Source organism: Schistocerca piceifrons, chromosome 2, assembly GCF_021461385.2.
Source record: "Schistocerca piceifrons isolate TAMUIC-IGC-003096 chromosome 2, iqSchPice1.1, whole genome shotgun sequence".
In the NCBI taxonomy this organism is placed as follows: domain Eukaryota; kingdom Metazoa; phylum Arthropoda; class Insecta; order Orthoptera; family Acrididae; genus Schistocerca; species Schistocerca piceifrons.
Window position 1 is genome coordinate 562,406,785 of NC_060139.1, and position 19,359 is coordinate 562,426,143.

The 19,359-nt window shown below is 42.4% G+C and overlaps 1 protein-coding gene across 1 annotated transcript in view; it reads right to left on the reverse strand.

Moving 5' to 3' along the window:
• The window catches only part of LOC124774905 (glycerol kinase-like), a gene marked incomplete in the record, with an annotated part of 266,395 nt that overhangs the window by 178,129 nt on the left and 68,907 nt on the right, over window positions 1–19,359 (reverse strand).

The following is a 19,359-nucleotide window of genomic DNA, read 5'->3' on the forward strand; positions in this document are numbered from 1 at the left end:
CTTAACTCTGTGGTGCGTAAATTTCACTGCAGTGGACAACTATTAATTGGTCAATTCTCTAGCGCAGAGTTTCCCAGCGTGTGGTCCGCGGACCCCTTAGGGGTCCGCCGGCTCTTTCTAGGGGATCCGCGGCCACCCTTCACCAAATCGTGTAAAATAATGAGTAAAATTATTGGATAAAAATGTGAAAATCAAATTCATCACTATTTTTTGTTTCCTGTGAAAAACTTGTGTACTTCAGATCGTCTTCCCTAGCAGCCTTTGCGGTTCCTAAGTGAGAACGCATGCACAGTTTAGTGCCGGAGAATGCGGCTTCTCTGATCGACTGTTTCGCAACAATACGAGGGTCGTTTTGTGCGCCGGCTCACGGCGCCAGATGCGCTGAAACCTTTTACGCATACGCGGAGCGAGCTTTGTCGACCAATCACAGCGCTCGGTGGTACGTATGCGGCTGCTGGCATCATTAAATGTTAAACTTGGCTTCGTCAGTGCACTACGTATTTCATAAGTCGATTTTTGACCTTCAAGTTGTTTTCATTCATCTCTAAACCAAAGACTATTGGGCATGGTGGGGGGGGGGGGGGGGGGGTCATTGGGAACATGGCACTTGCATTAAGAAGCTTTCAGTTCCCATGGGCTTCGGTCTGAAATTTAAAGTTACTGTGCTCTTGACTGACTAGGGGTCCGCCAGCTGAAAAGGTTGGGAAGCCCTGCTCTAGCGGTTTCAATCAGTCATGAGGCCGCAAATGCATGCAGGACACATCACCAGTAGGGAGTGCCTACTGCAGTGAACGGTGTACATTTGCAGCCTCAGAACTGATTGAAAACGTCAAAGAAGCGACCATTAACAGCTGTCCACTGTAGTGGACACTATGCGCCAGAGTGTTAAAGGCAATACAAAAGATTCTTCCGGGCATCCTTGACGTCGATGTTCCATTCCACTGACGGTTTGTGTGAATGCCGCTTTTTGAAACGCATTGTGGAGTGTTCCGATGTTCCGTTCCATTGCGTCCAGTGTGAGTCGACCTTGAAAATTCGAGATATGACGCCAGTAGCCTATTAGTTCGCAAGCTTTTTCCAGTTGTGTGTCACAGGTCCAAGGAGTGAAAGCATCGTGGAGAGTGAGTAATACTGGCACTGAACCAATGTAAAGAGGGTTGCCTCATTAACAACCTAACAGCATACGGGTATTCTGCTTATGCCTACTGAAGGCGTGAACCTACTGAAATACGTCTCAAGATGAGGATTCGACATGACGATATCCGTCTTTCCAACCAAAGATCAGTAATCAGCTGGCAGAAAGTTCGATGTCTTACTACTTGCTTCTGTTTGGAAGTGAAGAGTGGTTTCTCTTGTTTCTCAGTCTTCAGTACTAATTTAATGTTTGTTACTTATTCGTCTGATTTACGAATGTTAGGTTCTGCGTCAAATATTAGTAATGTACAATAGCTCATCCAGTTATATTCGTATAAAAGCCCCAGTTCTTTTGACTATCACAACAGCTGTAGATATTTTTAAATAATTCGCGTACCTGACTGTTTCTTCCCAATTAATGAAATCAGTCTTGGGTCTGTGCCTATTGTGTGGGAATGTTGGGGGAAGGGGGGGCACATTTCCCAAAACGCTAGAAACCGCGTTAGCCGCGGTCGACAGCCTGTGGCGACGGTGCGAGCGGGCCCTTCGGGCGACGGCTTTGCACCCCACATAGAATTGTCGTCGCCTAGACACGTCTATATAGTCTGATATTCACGCAGGGTTGAGTACTCGTCGTACACCTGTCTACTACCAGATTAAGAACACTTCGAGGAGTTGTCCATCGCTGACAGTACGAACGATCCAGTAAGCGAACTTCACCAGTTGGGACTGCGGCAGTTCTCCTTGCTACACGCTGACTTTCACAGAGAACTGACATTTTACACTTGTCGGGCAGCCATCGATACGGCAGAATGTACACGGTCGTGGCACGGAAAGCCATATGGCGGTTTTCGCATATACGCGGTACGGACCGTTGCCGTTCGAACGACACACGGCAGCCGTGCCGTTAGCACGGTGACCCAATGGGATAGTGGTTAGGGGCCTAGTAAACACTGGCGCCTCCAGTCTTTCAAGCACAGCGCGGCATTCGTTCTGATGTTATTTGCCGTTCTTTTTGTTTTCATAACTTATTTTCGTAGGTTGTAAGGTGCCTCTTACGTGACGAAGACATTTTTACCAGTTTTAATAGATTATTGTCTCTTATTGATGTATTCACGATAGTTAGGAAGTGCTGTAGTCCGTAGCCGGCCATGAATCGGAGAGCATTTCCCACGCTGGCTTGGTAGGTGACGAAGCGACCCCATGTCGCGCTTAGTGGGGTGGGGCTCGGCGCTGGACCACAGCAACAAGCGTCGGCCTGGGAAATATACATGACGGGAAGCACCGCCATCTTGGCGCCAAAGTCACCGATTTTGTTCATTTATATTTAATAATTAAAGTCATTTATGACAACATGAATACTTGGAGGAGCCTCTGGATATTTAAAACTATTTATCATAATTTTGCCTCGTTAAAATTCACACCCGTTCATTCACAAATGCGTATCTTAGTAAGTACGAACTTGATTGGAAACCCACGAACTGTGACGAAACTAGTAAGAGATATGGACTGCGCGCCAGTCGGCAGTCGGCGTTAAGAGCTCTTCCTGTCTTGTTCGATGGTAGTCATGCTCTCGGTTACGAGTAGTTTGTGACACGAGTGTTTCACATTATTGATCTAATAGGAATAGAAGTGATATTACGGTATTCTGAATGTTAATTTCGAAAAAATAGATACCCCAAAGTTGATCGACAGCAGTTTCAGATAATTAGCTTCCACCGACAGAAACATCTAATGTGCCAATGAAGAATCTGCACGGGACGACATTTACGAGAGCTGTACCGCGCCCAGGTATGAAGAAATCCGACGACACGACCCACCAAGGCGGATCAAGGAAGGTCCGACTTACATTCGCAAATTCCGGGTGGAAATGCTGACCAGTTATACTGTGCGTCACATATACCACCCTCTACGGACTCGCGGCTAAGCTGAGTAATAACAGTATCAGTTTAGAAGCGAGGGGATCTCGCAAGGTCTAAACATGGCTTGGGTCACAGGCATTTAATGGAAGAATGGTGAGTTTCGTGGGCCAAACCTATAAATCAGTGGTCGTCAAACTGCGGCCCGCGAGCCGCATGCGGCCCAGATCATGTTTTCGTGCTGCCCTCGACCCTCCTCGGCTTCGCACGGGTAGCATTAGTTATCTAGTTGTCTGGCGTAGCGGTGTTTTGTTTACAGAAACTGCGTAGAATTGTGATTCAAGTTGGGGAAGTGATTAGGTAACTGAAAACCATCCACCACTTTCATTTAATGCGCCACTTGCCGGTGTTCAGCAGCGCTAAAGGCGTGAGCAGCCTGCTAGCCAACAACGTGAGATGTACGTCAAACGCGCCTTATGCCCACGGCCACTCGTTTGTCGGCTCGTTTGTCCCACAGCCGCCTCATTGTTAGCTTTGTCTTGTCAGTCTGTCAGTCGTGAACTAAGTTTCGGTGCCCCTGAGCTTTTGTCGGTCGCGTATTGAGTTTATTTTTGCTCATATTTGGTGATATAATTATTAGTGGAATAAATAATGTCTGATGTACCCTCAAGAACAATGACTAAGAGGAAAATATGTGAAGAGAAAAGAAGTGTCCAATAAATATGGGAAGAAAGGTTTTGTCTTGTAAGTGGACACAAAGAAGGTACCGCTACTTGCTTAATATGCCGGGATACGATTGTGGGACTGAGGAGATACAATTTATTTCGCCACTACACAAGTAAGCACAATTCATTTACAGTAGCTTTTCCTTTGAATTCAAATGAAAGAAAGGAAAAAATTGCTCATCTAAAATCTACCATTCGTCGTCAACAAAAGTTGGGCAATGTGAGGCTGTGACAGGAGCATCATACCAAGTATGTAATATTCTGGCAAAAAATACGAAAGCTTTCACTGATGCTGAATTAGTGAACCAATGTATGATGATTGTTTCTGAAACTTTGTTTCAAAATTTCTCCAACAGTAAACAAATATCCGCTGAAATAAATAAGCTCAAACTTTCAGAATCTACCTGTCGACGTCGTATAGAAGGTATTTCAAAATATTTGTTTGAGGCAGGAATTAATAAAGTCAAACTATGCAAACACTTCAGCCTTGCATGTGAGTCCAGTACAGATTAAGCTTCGATGGCTCAGTTTTCATTACTTGTGCGTTACTGCACAAATGATGGGGTAATGGAGGAAGATTTTTTAGCAATTATAACCATGAAGGGTCACACAAAAGGATGCGATTTTGTGAATACTGTGGTGTCACCGCCAGACACCACACTTGCTAGGTGGTAGCCTTTAAATCGGCCGCGGTCCGGTAGTATACGTCGGAACCGCGTGTCGCCACTGTCAGTGATTGCAGACCGAGCGCCACCACACGGCAGGTCTAGAGAGACTTCCTAGCATTCGCCCCAGTTGTACAGCCGACTTTGCTAGCGATGGTTCACTGACAAATTACGCTCTCATTTGCCGAGACGATAGTTAGCATAGCCTTCAGCTGCGTCATTTGCTACGACCTAGCAAGGCGCCATTATCAATTGCTATTTATCTTGTGATGCATGTACCGTCAGACCGATGTTCACCAATTATGGATTAAAGTTAAGTATTCCAGAAGCTACGTACTATTTTTGCTAGTTCATTTCCGTGTCCTGTTCCAGACCTCACGCCAGCCTGCGTGAGCTTTAACGCGTGCCTTTCGGCTTCCTCTCATAGTGGCTTGGCTGTCTTGCCAAGTCACAACAGATAAAATTAAAGAATTTGTAAAAAAATTACTTATCTATGAGCAAATTAATATCAGAATGTACAGATGGTTGTCCGTCAATGACGGGCGTCAACAATGGTTTGATAGCACTGATTAAGAAGGAATGGAATTTGTCAAATTTACTCTCCATTCACTGCTTACTGAAGAAAGTTTGGCATGCCAAATTTCAAATACCAGATGGAAGAATGTTATTCAAACCGTTATAAGCATTATAAATTTCATTCGTGCCCGTGGACTTAATCGCCCCAAAATTTAAAGAACTTCTGCAAGAATTGCAAGCTTGTTACAGTGATGTTCTCCTACATACTGCTGCCAGATGGCTAAGCAAAGGAAAAGTGCTGGAACGGTTTGTCAATTTGAAATCTGAAATTATTTTATTCTTACAACAAAGTGATAAAAATTATCCTTAACTTGACGATGAATGGTGGATACTTACAGCTTTTTTGACTGATACTACATAAAAATTCAACACACTTAACTTGGAAGTACAAGGACCAAACAAGATAACTGGGCAAATGACTAACAAAATATTTACATTTGAAGCCAAGCTGCAATTATATATAAATGAACTCTAAGTAAAAGATCCCTCTAATTTTCGAACTGTTGCTATGCTCAGATCTGGCTTCACTATCGCCGAAACTATTTACCAAAACATGAAAAAATATTTGGACGACGTTTTGGAAGAAAAAAAAACATATTTGGAGATGTTAGAAATATTCGGAGCTGTTTCCTTCACGTAGAGAACCCTTTGCATGTTGGACATGATCTCAAATTATTCTGCTAATTTGGATTTCCTAAAGCTAATTTGCTTAATGAAATAAACGAATTTCAGCATGACACACAGCTTAAAGTCTGTTTATAGAACATCGTGAAACACAACAGCACACTGAACTTTGGAAATGTGTGCCTAACAAATATAAAAATTTACGAGACTGTGCACAGTTCATTTTAACGCTATTTCCTTCAACCTATCTTTGTGAAGGTTCATTTTCAAAAATGAAGTACCTGAAAAATAAATATCGTAATCGGTTTTCCAGTCATTTAGAAGACGCAATGAGGCTTGCATGCAGCCCAAGCGACGCAGATATAGACGACATATCCAAAAAAGTTCAACATCACAAGTCACATTAATGAAAAATTATATATTTGTATTTAAGTTTGTTTTGCAATCATAATGAATAAAAACCACATTCAATAGGAGACTTGTAGCTTTCTTATATAGCCTGTTGCATGTGCAGTGCATCTGTCCTTTTCTTATTTTTTAAATTTCTTATTTATTTCTACATTTTTTGGAAGTTTGAGATTAATGCAATTATAATAAAGTTTTTGTGGTCATTTGAGTAATGTAATATAATATTTTAATAATACATCTATCTCATCTTGCATGAAAGTACTTTGAAATAAATTTCAGGAACAAGATACACTGATCCCAGATTAGTTTTTGGTACTGGCTCAAAATTACCAATGATTCCCTTCCTTCCTTTCACCCTTCATATGCTCCTGCCTATGCAAGTCATGTGAATGTTATTTTCAATGACATAATTAAACTGGAATGAATTAGTCAGATGTACTGTATGCTTTTTCCAGTTTACTGAAATTTGATCAGCAGCATTTTATGCAGTTTTCAACACTCGAAAACATGGTGACAGTCATTCTGTGAATGGCACATGTCATCATTGACTCATGCTACCAAAACGATTATTCCAGTCGGTCTTAACACTCGACCCCTGTGAAGACAGGCTAAAAATTTAATTGTTGACAACGTGCCAACTACTCGTATGTCTCCTACGAATGTTGTTGTTGTGGTCTTCAGTCCAGAAACTGGTTTGATGCAGCTATCCATGCTACTCTATCCTATGCAAGCTTCTTCATCTCCCAGTACCTACTGCAACCTACATCCTTCTGAATCCGCTTAGTGTATGCATCTCTTGGTCTCCCTCTACGATTTTTACCGTCCACGCTGCCCTCCAATCCTGAATTGGTGAGCCCTTGATGCCTCAGAAATGTCCTACCAACCGATCCCTTCTTCTAGTCAGGGTGTGCCACAAATTTCTCTTCTCCCAAATTCTATTCAACACCTCATTAGTTTTGTGATCTACCCATCTAACCTTCAGCATTCTTCTGTAGCACCACATTTCGAAAGCTTTTATTCTCTTCTTGTCCAAACTATTTATCGTCCACGTTTCACTTCCATACATGGCAACACTCCATACAAATACTTTCAGAAAAGACTTCCTGACACTTAAATCTATACTCGATGTTAACAAATTTCTCTTCTTCAGAAACGCTTTCCTTGCCATTGCCAGCCTACATTTTATATCCTCTCTACTTCGACCATCATCAGTTATTTTGCTCCCCAAATAGCAAAACTCCTTTACTACTTTAAGTGCCTCATTTCCTAATCTAATTCCCTCAGCATCACCCGACTTAATTCGACTACATTCCATTATCCTTGTTTTGCTTTTGTTGATGTTCATCTTATATCCTACTTTCAACACACTGTCCATTCCATTCAACTGCTCTTCCAAGTCCTTTGCTGTCTCTGACAGAATTACAATGTCAACGGCGAACCTCAAAGTTTTTATTTCTTCTCCATGAATTTTAATACCTACTCCGAATTTTTCTTTTGTTTCCTTTACTGCTTGCTCAATATACAGATTGAACATCGGGGAGAGGCTACAACCCTGTCTTACTCCCTTCCCAACCACTGCTTCCCTTTCATGTCCCTCGACTCTTATAACAGCCATCTGGTTTCTGTACAAATTGTAAATAGCCTTTCGCTCCCTGTATTTTACCCCTGCCACCTTTAGAATTTGAAAGAGAGTATTCCAGTCAACATTGTCAAAAGCTTTCTCTAAGTCTACAAATGCTAGAAACGTAGGTTTGCCTTTCCTTAATCTTTCTTCTAAGATAAGTCGTAAGGTCAGTATTGCCTCATGTGTTCCAGTGTTTCTACGGAATCCAAACTGATCTTCCCCGAGGTTGGCTTCTACTAGTTTTTCCATTCGTCTGTAAAGAATTCGTGTTAGTATTTTGCAGCTGTGACTTATTAAACTGATAGTTCGGTAATTTTCACATCTGTCAACACCTGCTTTCTTTGGGATTGGAATTATTATATTCTTCTTGAAGTCTGAGGGTATTTTGCCTGTTTCATACATCTTGCTCACCAGATGGTAGAGTTTTGTCAGGACTGGCTCTCCCACGGCCGTCAGTAGTTCCAATGGAATATTGTCTACTCCGGGGGCCTTGTTCCGACTCAGGTCTTTCAGTGCTCTGTCAAACTCTTCACGCAATATCATATCTCCCATTTCATCTTCATCTACATCCTCTTCCATTTCCATAATATTGTCCTCAAGTACATCGCCCTTGTATAGACCCTCTATATACTCCTTCCACTTTTCTGCTTTCCCTTCTTTGCTTAGAACTGGGTTTCCATCTGAGCTCTTGATATTCATACAAGTCGTTCTCTTATCTCCAAAGGTCTCTTTAATTTTCCTGTAGGCAGTATCTATCTTACCCTTAGTGAGATAGGCCTCTATATCCTTACATTTGTCCCCTAGCCATCCCTGCTTAGCCATTTTGCACTTCCTGTCGATCTCATTTTTGAGACGTTTGTATTCCTTTTTGCCTGCTTCACTTACTGCATTTTTATATTTTCTCCTTTCATCAATTAAATTCAATATTTCTTCTGTTACCCAAGGATTTCTACTAGTCCTCGTCTTTTTACCTACTTGATCCTCTGCTGCCTTCACTACTTCATCCCTCAAAGCTACCCATTCTTCTTCTACTGTATTTATTTCCCCCATTCCTGTCAATTGCTCCCTTATGCTCTCCCTGAATCTCTGTACAACCTCTGGTTCTTTTAGTTTATCCAGGTCCCATCTCCTTAAATTCCCACCTTTTTGCAGTTTCTTCAGTTTTAATCTACAGGTCATAACCAATAGATTGTGGTCAGAGTCCACATCTGCCCCTGGAAATGTCTTACAATTTAAAACCTGGTTCCTAAATCTCTGTCTTACCATTATATAATCTATCTGATACCTTTTAGTATCTCCAGGGTTCTTCCATGTATACAACCTTCTTTCATGATTCTTAAACCAAGTGTTAGTTATTGTATCAATCTTAAATGAAAGTGCGTTGGATTCATGAATTCGCATTATAGCGACGGTCATATGCGGTACATATTTGTTAAAAGAAATAATTAGTCATTAGCTTATATATATATATATATATATATATATGTGTGTGTGTGTGTGTGTGTGTGTGTGTGTGTGTGTGTGTGTGTGTGTGTGTGTGTCCTAAACACGGATCGATTTCAACCACATTGATACAGCTATTATTTTCAATCTGTAAAGAAATATTGTGGGGTAAGCAAAGGCAACGTCTTATTGGGGCGGGGGATGGTAATGTGGAGGGAGAAGGGGGAGGAGGACATGGGTACATATAGGGGGAGTGAGACATGGACAGATGAAGGGGTGAAGAGATGGTGAGTGAGGGAAGTCGAGATGGATGACAGAGTGAGGGAAGGAAGAGACAGAATAGCATAAGATTGGAATAAATACATATCTAGTCAATCCCAGGTACCTCATCTAGTATGAAATACAATTAAGGCTGTTGCAGTTCAGTCACGTGAGGTGAAGAAAAATGACTCAATACATGTAGAATACATGTTGTGATAGTGTCTCATGTTACATAATACGTTACGTATAGGTCCATTTGCTGTTATTAGCCATCTGTTCACAAAGACAACAGCAACATTTCGTCGGGCAATTACAGTGTTACAATTTACGGATCATTGAGGGTGGCAACAATCTGAAACAGAACATTCTACATGTAGTGGTCCGAATGGTATCGACTTTAACGTTACGTGCTAGAAAGTCAGTGATAAACCTCTCGCTTCTTTACTATAGCTAGTCTATTGGAGGTTCATAGCACACCATTTGCGTGATTTACCAGTTAATAAAAAGACCTGGAAATCTGCGGCGGTGCCACTCATATTTTTAGTTTTGGACCTTGAGCAAAAAAGTTTGACGACCACTGCTCTAGATCATTACTAGGATAAGATTTATGAGGATAGAAAACACACAAAAAATGCGTAGATCAATATATGCATAGGAACTTACCGGGTATTTCAAGAAACGAACGGCAAGGGAAAAAATGAATATGGTACGTGAGTCATTCTACTATTTTCAAAATTATGTTTACACTGAATGGAGTAATAACAATCCTTCGAAAAGCTATGTTTCACAAAACTACTAGTTTGGAGACCCAGTGAAGTCAACAAGTAATTCAGCATTATGTTTCTCACATTATTTGCTGAAATTCTTCCCTGTACCTGTCTAGCTGCCTGTTACCGATAAAGTAGCTGTCTGACAAGTGGAATTCACCATATGTCACTGACACTGTCGAAACTTAGCATGTGAAAGAATGGTGAAAATGTACATCTATTTTGGCCTAGTTTCGACGCCACTTCATCAGTCTGGTCGCAAGGTGTAAAGCCAAGTGAGTCATACCACAGTCGCTGAGAGCACTGTTTCAAATTTTCCCCCCATGTTTAAACATAATCTTATGAGAATTCAGTATTTTTTTGACATCGTGAAATACGATGGAATTATTGACAAATAAAAATAGATTGTTCATCACTTATATAAATAACAGTAACTGAAAATGAAGTAAATTCTCGTATTTCAGTTTTTGTCCCGATTTTTACTTTTATACTTCAAGAGAGCCAGTGCATTCCCCAGGATGATACTGATCATAAAAATATTCAAAGCATTCAAATTCGGAGCAACGTACGAAGCCACATAACCGCCTAAGCAAGTCACAATTTTTTTGTGTAACTATCGTTAGGAAAAGGTACATCGTTGAAATTGCTAAATATCTTGCAATCTGGCGATAATTTCGCGGCAGAACATGTATATCGAAACATTTTCTCGACACTGGGGCGTGCAATAGATAACGGAGGAAGGTTTCTACCTTAACTGCATCGCTTCTACTTGTGATGTCTCTTTGTTGTGTGTTGAGAATAGGACACTTCTGTGATCTGCGAATGTAATTCTTCATCTGGCAATATTAGCATACGTCGCAGCGTTGACAGAACGGTCTACACTTTGGCGGAATTACTTTTAATGAGCAAGTTGGTATTCCGATGTTATCGAAAAAACAATCGATCATGTAAGGACGGAACTTTGCCCACGCCAAGAGTCAATACTGTACAGAGCGGCTATATTTTTACGTGAAGTTGCACAAGTTTGTCCAATACCTCGTGACAGGCATTTTTGTGAGCTTTCCTGATATTGTGACTGCTGCGTACATAGTCTGATGCCGTTCCAATAAACTGGTTTTTGATTTGTTGGGCTCAAGGATCAAATTTGCCGTTGACGTCTTGAAGATGAACGAAAACTGCCGTTACCCCTCGCATGGTATCGGCTCTGGAAAAACATGTCTGGGGTCTTTTTTGGCCCCAAAATGATACTAGCAACTTACTAGCGATAAAATGTAAAATATTTTCATAAAAATTACACTGATTTATTGAGAGCCCGATGCACAATGTTGTAATTTCAAATCCATTGGTGCCTGCTATAAGTTTCATATACGTTGTAGTTATGTAACAGCTATGTTGGATATTTGAAAACATATGTATTATTTAGCTCCAAAAAGTATTTTAACACAGAATATTCACATACCACTCGCTTTGTAACAATATTGTAATTAATGTATTGTGTAGTATCACTTACAAGGAACTGTTTTAGAAATAAAATCCCTTCCGCTCATTCTCCACGTCGTATGATGAACACTTATTACACCGAGCGAGGTGGCGCAGTGGCTAGCACACTGGACTCGCATTCGGGAGGCGTCGGGTTCAATCCCGCGTCCGGCCATCCTGATTTAGGTTTTAGTGATTTCCCTAAATCGCTCCAGGAAAATGCCGGGATGGCTTCTTTGAAAGGGCACGGCCGACTTCCTTCCTCGTCCTTCCCTAATCCGATGAGACCGATGACCTCGCTGTCTGGTCTCCCCCCCCAAATAACCCAACCCAACACTATTTACACAACACTCTTAACGAAATAATGCCTGCAGTTCTGAAGGGTGAAGTTCAATCCAGCGTTCAAGATGAGAGTGTCGTCTGTACGATTATTGGTATGCATTACTATTACATTTTGTATGTGATGTCAGACAGTCTGCCATTTAATGTAATAGTGGTCTAAGACGACGAGGAATATGTGCAGTTTGGCATATTACATTCCTTGAAACCTGCTTGCGCACCATCAGGTGGTACTATGTCACACGTTATTTACAATTAATAAAATACTCCCGGCTATTATGTCGTGGTCTGAGGGATTTCACTTCAAAACCCGATGTTTCGTCCCCATATGCAGAGAACGTTTTCATGGAGCATCGTAGTTTTGTTGAATGTCCGGTTCACACCGTCTCGCTACTGACTACAGCAAAATTCCGCTTCCGCGCAGTGGCGGGACGTCACACGTCTTGGATGCGTGAGCGCAACTGGCCGTTGTCGACTGCCGTCGTCCGCTGTTACTGTCGCCCTATGGTGGAAGACTGGTTGGTACACATCATCTTTAGCACCGGAATCCAAATTGCATCCAATTTCACGTCCTCCTACTCACTAAAATTCCTGGGGTGTTTCACAGTCTGAAAGACCTCTTTGAGCAGCCTCCCCTCCCGTGGTGTCCGTTTGTGGCTGCCAGTACTTGAGTTCCGGTCAAACTGGATGTGGTGGTCTCTTGGCTGTAAAGCATGTTCCGCAACAGCTGATGTATCAATCTCTCCTCTTCTCCAATTTCCCTTGTGCTCTTCGGGTAGTTTTTTGACAGTTCTTGTTGTGGATTGGCAAGACAGCCAACCCACTATGAGAGGAAGCCGAAAGGCACGCGTTTTAGCTCACGCAGGCTGGCGTGAGGTCTGGAACAGGACAAGGAAGTTAGACTGTAGCAAAAAAGGACGTAGCTGTTGGAATACTTAACTTTAATACATAAATGGTGAACATCGCTCTTGACGGTACATGTTTTACAGCATCAATAGTAACTGGTAATGGCGCCTTGCTAGGTCGTAGCAAATGACGTAGCTAGCAAAGGCGGCTGTACAACTGGGGCGAATGCTAGGAAGTCTCTCTAGACCTGCCGTGTGGCGGCGCTCGGTGTGCAATCACTGATAGTGGCGACACGCGGGTCCGACGTATACTAACGGACCGCGGCCGATTTAAAGGCTACCACCTAGCAAGTGTGGTGTCTGGTGGTAACACCAAAGTTCTTTTTGTAGTATCCACTTACACTTCCCCACAACAACACGGAATCCCATAAATTCCAGCTTTCTCCAGCATTTGAAGAGTATCATTGATCAATTTTAGATAATTTTTTAACTTCCATGCGACTATGTAAATTACCGCAATGTTCCGCTTGCTCAACGCTTTTCCTATGGGGTCAGTCACGTCCTTAATGAATAGCAGGAAAACTTTCTATTTTACCGACGCTAGAGCATCACTATGATTTCTACGCGCTGGTCTTAACGCCGTTTTCTCCTCACCGTACGAATAACTATTCTTGAGCAACGCAGTGCTGAGATGTTTTAATTCTGCGTCAAGCAGCTCTGGTTCACAGATTTTCCTTGCTCTATCCGCCAACGTTTTTATGACGCCTCGCGTTTGTAGTGAGTGGTGGTTCGAATCCCGCTGTAGGTAACTGTGTGTGGGGGGGGGGGGGGGGGGGGGGTGTTTCGGTACACTGTGTGGCCCAAGCTACCATCATCTTTCTTGAAAGCTAATACATCAAGAAAATGTAATCTGCCTCCTTCTCCTCCTCCTCCTCCTCCGTAAACTGAATCTTCGGATTGATCCCGATGTTTGAGAAAACGATTCAGTTCCTCCCTGCCATACCGCCACAAAACAAACGTATCATACACGTAACGGAAACAAATATTCCGTTTCTTCTTCGCAGTTCCAATGCCTGCTTCTCGAATTCTTCCATAAAGAAGTTCGCTATAATCGGGCTTAAGGGGCTTCCCATAGCAACACCATCCGTCTGTTCATAGAACTCTTCGTTCCATTTGAAATACGTGGTTGTGAGGCAATATTTAAACAGTTCTGTAACATCAGGAGGAAAAATCCGAATCAGCTGTTGCAACACTTCGTTAATGGAACCATAGTAAATAGCGACACCACATCAAAACTAACTAATATGTCCTCCGGCTGTATCACTACACCATTTAATTTACTGATTTACGATCCCCCCTTGAAAATGTTCTCCGCAGATGGGGAAAAAACGTCGGGTTTTGAAGTGAAATCCTTTAGCCCACGGCATAATAGCCTGCTATATTTTATTAATTGCGACAATTCCGGACGTGAAAGTTTACATTTTACGTATGTTATCTGCCCACTTCTAGATACAAGAGTAGGCGCACAAGTTTCCTGAATACCACCATCATCATCTTGACATTCACTTACATTCACTTCATCTCAGACGTGTATATATTCCTGCATAATATCTACATCAGCATCACTCCCATCCTCATTTCCAAAAACTGACTCACTATCACTTCTCTAAAGTTGCTACAGCCTGCTCGAGAGTGTAGCCCCTTACAAAGCGTGTATCATCCAAGTCGAATAAAACACAACATCACGTCTTATTTCAACAAAACGCAATTCCTAACAGTGAATTTGTCACAACAATGTACGTGTATGTACAGGATAATTATTGAACTATATGAAATAAGGAATTCATAACTTCCGAACGGTTTGCGTTAGGACGTTCGAACTGCACGTTTTGTTGCGGGGCATGATGGGAATTAGTATGAGCATTGTGTGGTTTGGTTTAGCGAAGCGCACTTTCATTTGAATGGGTTCCTCTATAAGTAAAATTGGCGCATTTGGGGGTATGAAAATCCGCATTTCGCGATCGAGAAGTCTCTTCACCCTCAACGGGTGACTGTGTGGTATGTAATGTCCAGTCACGGAATAATCGGTACGATATTCCTTGATGGTACGGTGACTACCGAACGGTACGTGAAGGTCTTGGAAGATGATTTCATCCCCATTATCCAAAGTGACCCTGATTTCGACAAGATGTGGTTTATGCAAGACGGAGCTCGACCCCATCGAAGCAGGAGAGTGTTTGATGTCCTAAAGGAGCACTTTGTGGATCGCATTCTGGCCCCGGGGTACCCAGAAGCTGCTGGCATGGGCCTCGATTTGCCGCCATATTCTCCAAATTTGCTTTTGTGGGGGCTATATTAAAGACAGGCAAGCATATCAAACATTATCATAACCTAATCCAAATGTCTGTAGTGACGTGTACATGTGTCGAATAAAGTATGTGCAGGCTGCAGTTTGCAACTAAGTTACTTTTTTTCTGTTTTCTTTTTTCTTTCCATGTAGTTCAAGAATGTCACACATGGGTGGGGGAGGGGGATGAGAAAGGGAGAAGGGGGGGGGGGGGAGATTGAAAAGAGGTATTTTACGCTGCCCCACAGACAAAAGTCATAAGGTGTGTTGTCTGGAGACCTGGGAAGCCACCAGCGGTTTAGTTCATCTTCTGCTCGTCCTCTTTCACTCCAACGTCCTGGAATGGTGTCATTCAGATAACGTCGGATGTGCTTAGAGAAATTGTGACTTATCTGTGGGGTTACGTAGAAGAAGCCGCCGCGGCCGGCCGCCGCTCCCCCTCCCCCCCCCCCCTTTCCCTTTATGTCTGACACACTTGTCTGGGACATCACTGTGAATTCGATAACGAGAGGTTAGATGCTTCGTTTGTGGCAAGAAATGAGCCACCATTTTGATATTTGTCGTGTAACACATGGCGCTCACATCGAATGCATAAAAATTCGAACTTTTCTCTTTCCAGGTACGTTCGAATTATGTTTCTATCTTTTATAGTTTGGAAGCAATAATGTTTGAAATATGTTTCTACTTTTTGAATAGCCCTGTATTTACAATTCTCTTTTTGCCATGTTAAATGAAGCTTCTTTTGTCAAAACATAGCAGATTTTAACAGGTCAATGGCCTATGAAAAGCTCATTATTAGCATAAGAATTAATGAGTAATTTTTTCACCGTATCGTTTCAAACTCTCACTAATTCTTGTTTCGTCAGCTTCCAATGACCCTTAAAATATTAGATTTTCCCACTGGAAAAAATCTGTTATTTCCCATACAGTGTGGTGTTAGCCTCATGGCAAAATAGCTTCTTCTTTGCCTGCTATAATTTGCCACAAATTTCTTGATATCTCAAACCGTTTATAAGATACGAGGGATGATATGAACATTTAATTTTCAGTATACCGTTTGTGCGTGGCTGCAGAAGTGAGTTCGGTTCATACAACCCATTTTCTCGAAACTGTAGACAGTGTTGTGACTTGGCAAGACAGCCAAGTCACTATGAGGTGAAGCCGAAAGGCACGCGTTTAAGCTCACGCAGGCTGGCGTGAGGTCTGGAACAGGTAAGGGAATTTACAGTAGCAAAGAACGTAAGTAACTACTGGAATACTTAACTTTAATTCATAATTGGTGAACATCGGTCTGACGGTACATGTATCACAAGATAAATAGCAAATGATAATGGCGCCTTGCTAGGTCGTAGCAAATGACGTAGCTGAAGGCTATGCTAACTATCGTCTCGGCAAATGAGAGCGTAATTTGTCAGTGAACCATCGCTAGCAAAGTCGGCTGTACAACTGGGGCGAGTGCTAGGAAGTCTCTCTAGACCTGCCATGTGGCGGCGCTCGGTCTACAATCACTACAATCACTGACAGTGGCGACACGCGGGTCCGACGTATACTAACGGACCGCGGCCGATTTAAAGGCTACCACCTAGCAAGTGTGGTGTCTGGCGGTGACACCACAGATAGATCTCTTGCTAAGTTTAAGGAAAAATTAAACGTGTTAGCGTCATTTCGTATGAAGCAATGTATGATCTAACATGCATCAAACGTAAACTCGTAGCGACTCATATTTTTCATGGTAAACAATTCTAATTTGTGTGTGGGGGATTACTTAATCTGGAAATATATTAACTATTATCATTAACGAAACTATAGGCAGTTCACCTTGAAACTGACAAATGAAACTACAAGATGTGAATGAATCAAACACTTTTAAAGAATATTTTCTGTAACGTCGTGTGAGAACGACTGCAGAATATCCAGTGTGCTCTGCTGCCGTTCTAGCAGTGCGACGCATCGTGAAACTGCGACGCTGAGGCGGGAAGAGAGAGTTTCATTCATACCTGACAAAACGCACAGAGCAGCAGGACGATTTATCTGCGCATGGGCCCGAGATTTTGGTGTGAGTTCTATCTTCAATCTGTGGAAAAACGGTAACTAAACATTCTCTTTGTAACTATCAACACAATCCCTCGATATAGTCAAAGAGGAGTCTCTGCAGTCCAAAAGGCTCGTCTTCCGTGACAGAAATAAGAAATCTTCAGTCGTCCATGCAGTTCATAAAGTGTTGGTACACCTTACTCATTGGTACGTGCTGAAATAATTTCTCTGGATCGCTACCAGCTCTTTAAACTGGACGTGAAACGCCCTGTCTTTGTACCTTTAAAAATTAATTGGATGACACCACTGTATTCTGTTTCTCCTTTTTTAATGACAAACCTATGGAAGGGGGCTGTGCTGAGGGACTGGGAGGGAATAAAGTGAAAGGGACTGCCGTGCCGTGCCGTCCGCAAAAGCAACCGGCAAAATTTGAAACCACCGTGGCGGCAAGCTGTGCACATTCTGTCGTTTAGGCCCATATTACAGTAAGTTCTTTCACAGATCTATTCCAACTTTTATGAGACACATGATATAATTAGCCCAGTATACTGTCAAAGACTTTATAAAATGTCAATTATATCTGACAAAGCTCGTTTACAGGAAGTCCGGCCACGACGTGCCAAACTTGGCGCGGCCAGCAAGTGTGGGCCGCGGGCGGGCCAAGACCCAAGAACCGGCCCGTCATACGGCTTTGCTTGGTCCTTCACCGAAGTACCGGCACTTTGAGGACGGCACAATTCTCGTCAGAATCGTGATATCAGCACCGTTTACCCTTCGATATTTGTTCGTGGTATGATGGATGTTCACAGGGTCAGTGGCTGTCTACACAAAATGAGGCAGTCTAGCGATATGTCGTCATAATCCTTTAAAATGAATGGGAAAAACGGAAGAGAGGGATGAGAATTCTCATAAGCGACAGGTACTTGTTATATGCTGCGAAACGGCATTATAGTACCGTGCAGAAAGAATTTAAACTTTTAGATGACAGTGAAAGAGCAAAAAATTCCAACGATCGACAGATGGGATGCACTGTTCTGTGCATCAAAAAGCACTTTGTGCTAAATTTGTAGGCATGGAGCACTTTAAGAAACTGATGGTACGAATAGTAAAATTTCCGAAGTAACGCCCATTATTTTCCTTTCAGTTGAAACAGTTTTCAGTGGACATGAACGAGGATTATGGAGACTTCATATATTACTGCAAAATACGTTGGTTAAGTCAACTGGAACGTTTTTTCGATTTAAATCTCGCCATTGTTGAATGTATGAAGGAAAAAAAAAGTTTGGGAACGATAATTAGAAGATCCAGAATGGATAGCAGACTTCGCATTTTATGCGGACTTGGCCGCACACTGGCCACAGCATGACAAGGCAAGATAACTTCTTTCTGATTCGATAGAAATTCATTTAGAAAGAAAATGTGACAAAGACAATCCAGTTCACTGGCATAAGAAAGCGCGATGTTTGAAGAGTTCATTGTTGCCTTGCAAGAATTACAACGGTAGTTTTATAAAGGTTTTGAGGATACTGTCTATCTTACATATGTTTTCAAGTTTTTTTCGAGACCGTTTGCTGTTTCAGTTGAAAGCGCCCCCTGTGCATGCGCAGATGTTAACTGACTGACCTGCAAGGTAACTGTAGTTTTAATTACAAATCGTTTCACGTTCAACCCGTCCAGGGCTCCACAGGTAGATTTTCAGTCTCCACAATGAGGTTGCAGAAGTGCTACAATATTTCGATCGGCATAGTTGTGTGAAAGAGCTGTTTTTCGATATGAAACTAAATAAGTTGCGATTACGTGGGAACTTGAATGACAAACTCAGTGAAATTGTCTGCGTCTGTCCATATGTTAGCAGTTTGTACCAGATAAAAATTATATTGTTTATTCAACTCGCCGAATATAATTAATACTGAAAACATTTCGTTTGGTATCTATGCTGCTGAAAAACGTGAAATATTAAATGAGACGTACGCAATACGACTGTATAGCCATTTAAATGCGTCGCGTTCGCTGTTTTCCCCTCTTCCCCCCACCGCTCATAGACAGCGAGCGTGGCAGTGGGGGAAACGTGAAGCGAGGCTGACCACTTACGACCCTCGGGCCCGGGTATGGCCCAAAGCCGAAACCGTGGCCACCCCTGTTTTACAGGATGTCCGGACAATTGCCACGCCGGACATTTGCCACGGTTTTACCTGCTCCGAAGGGTCGGGTCCCTTGTCTCCACCACCA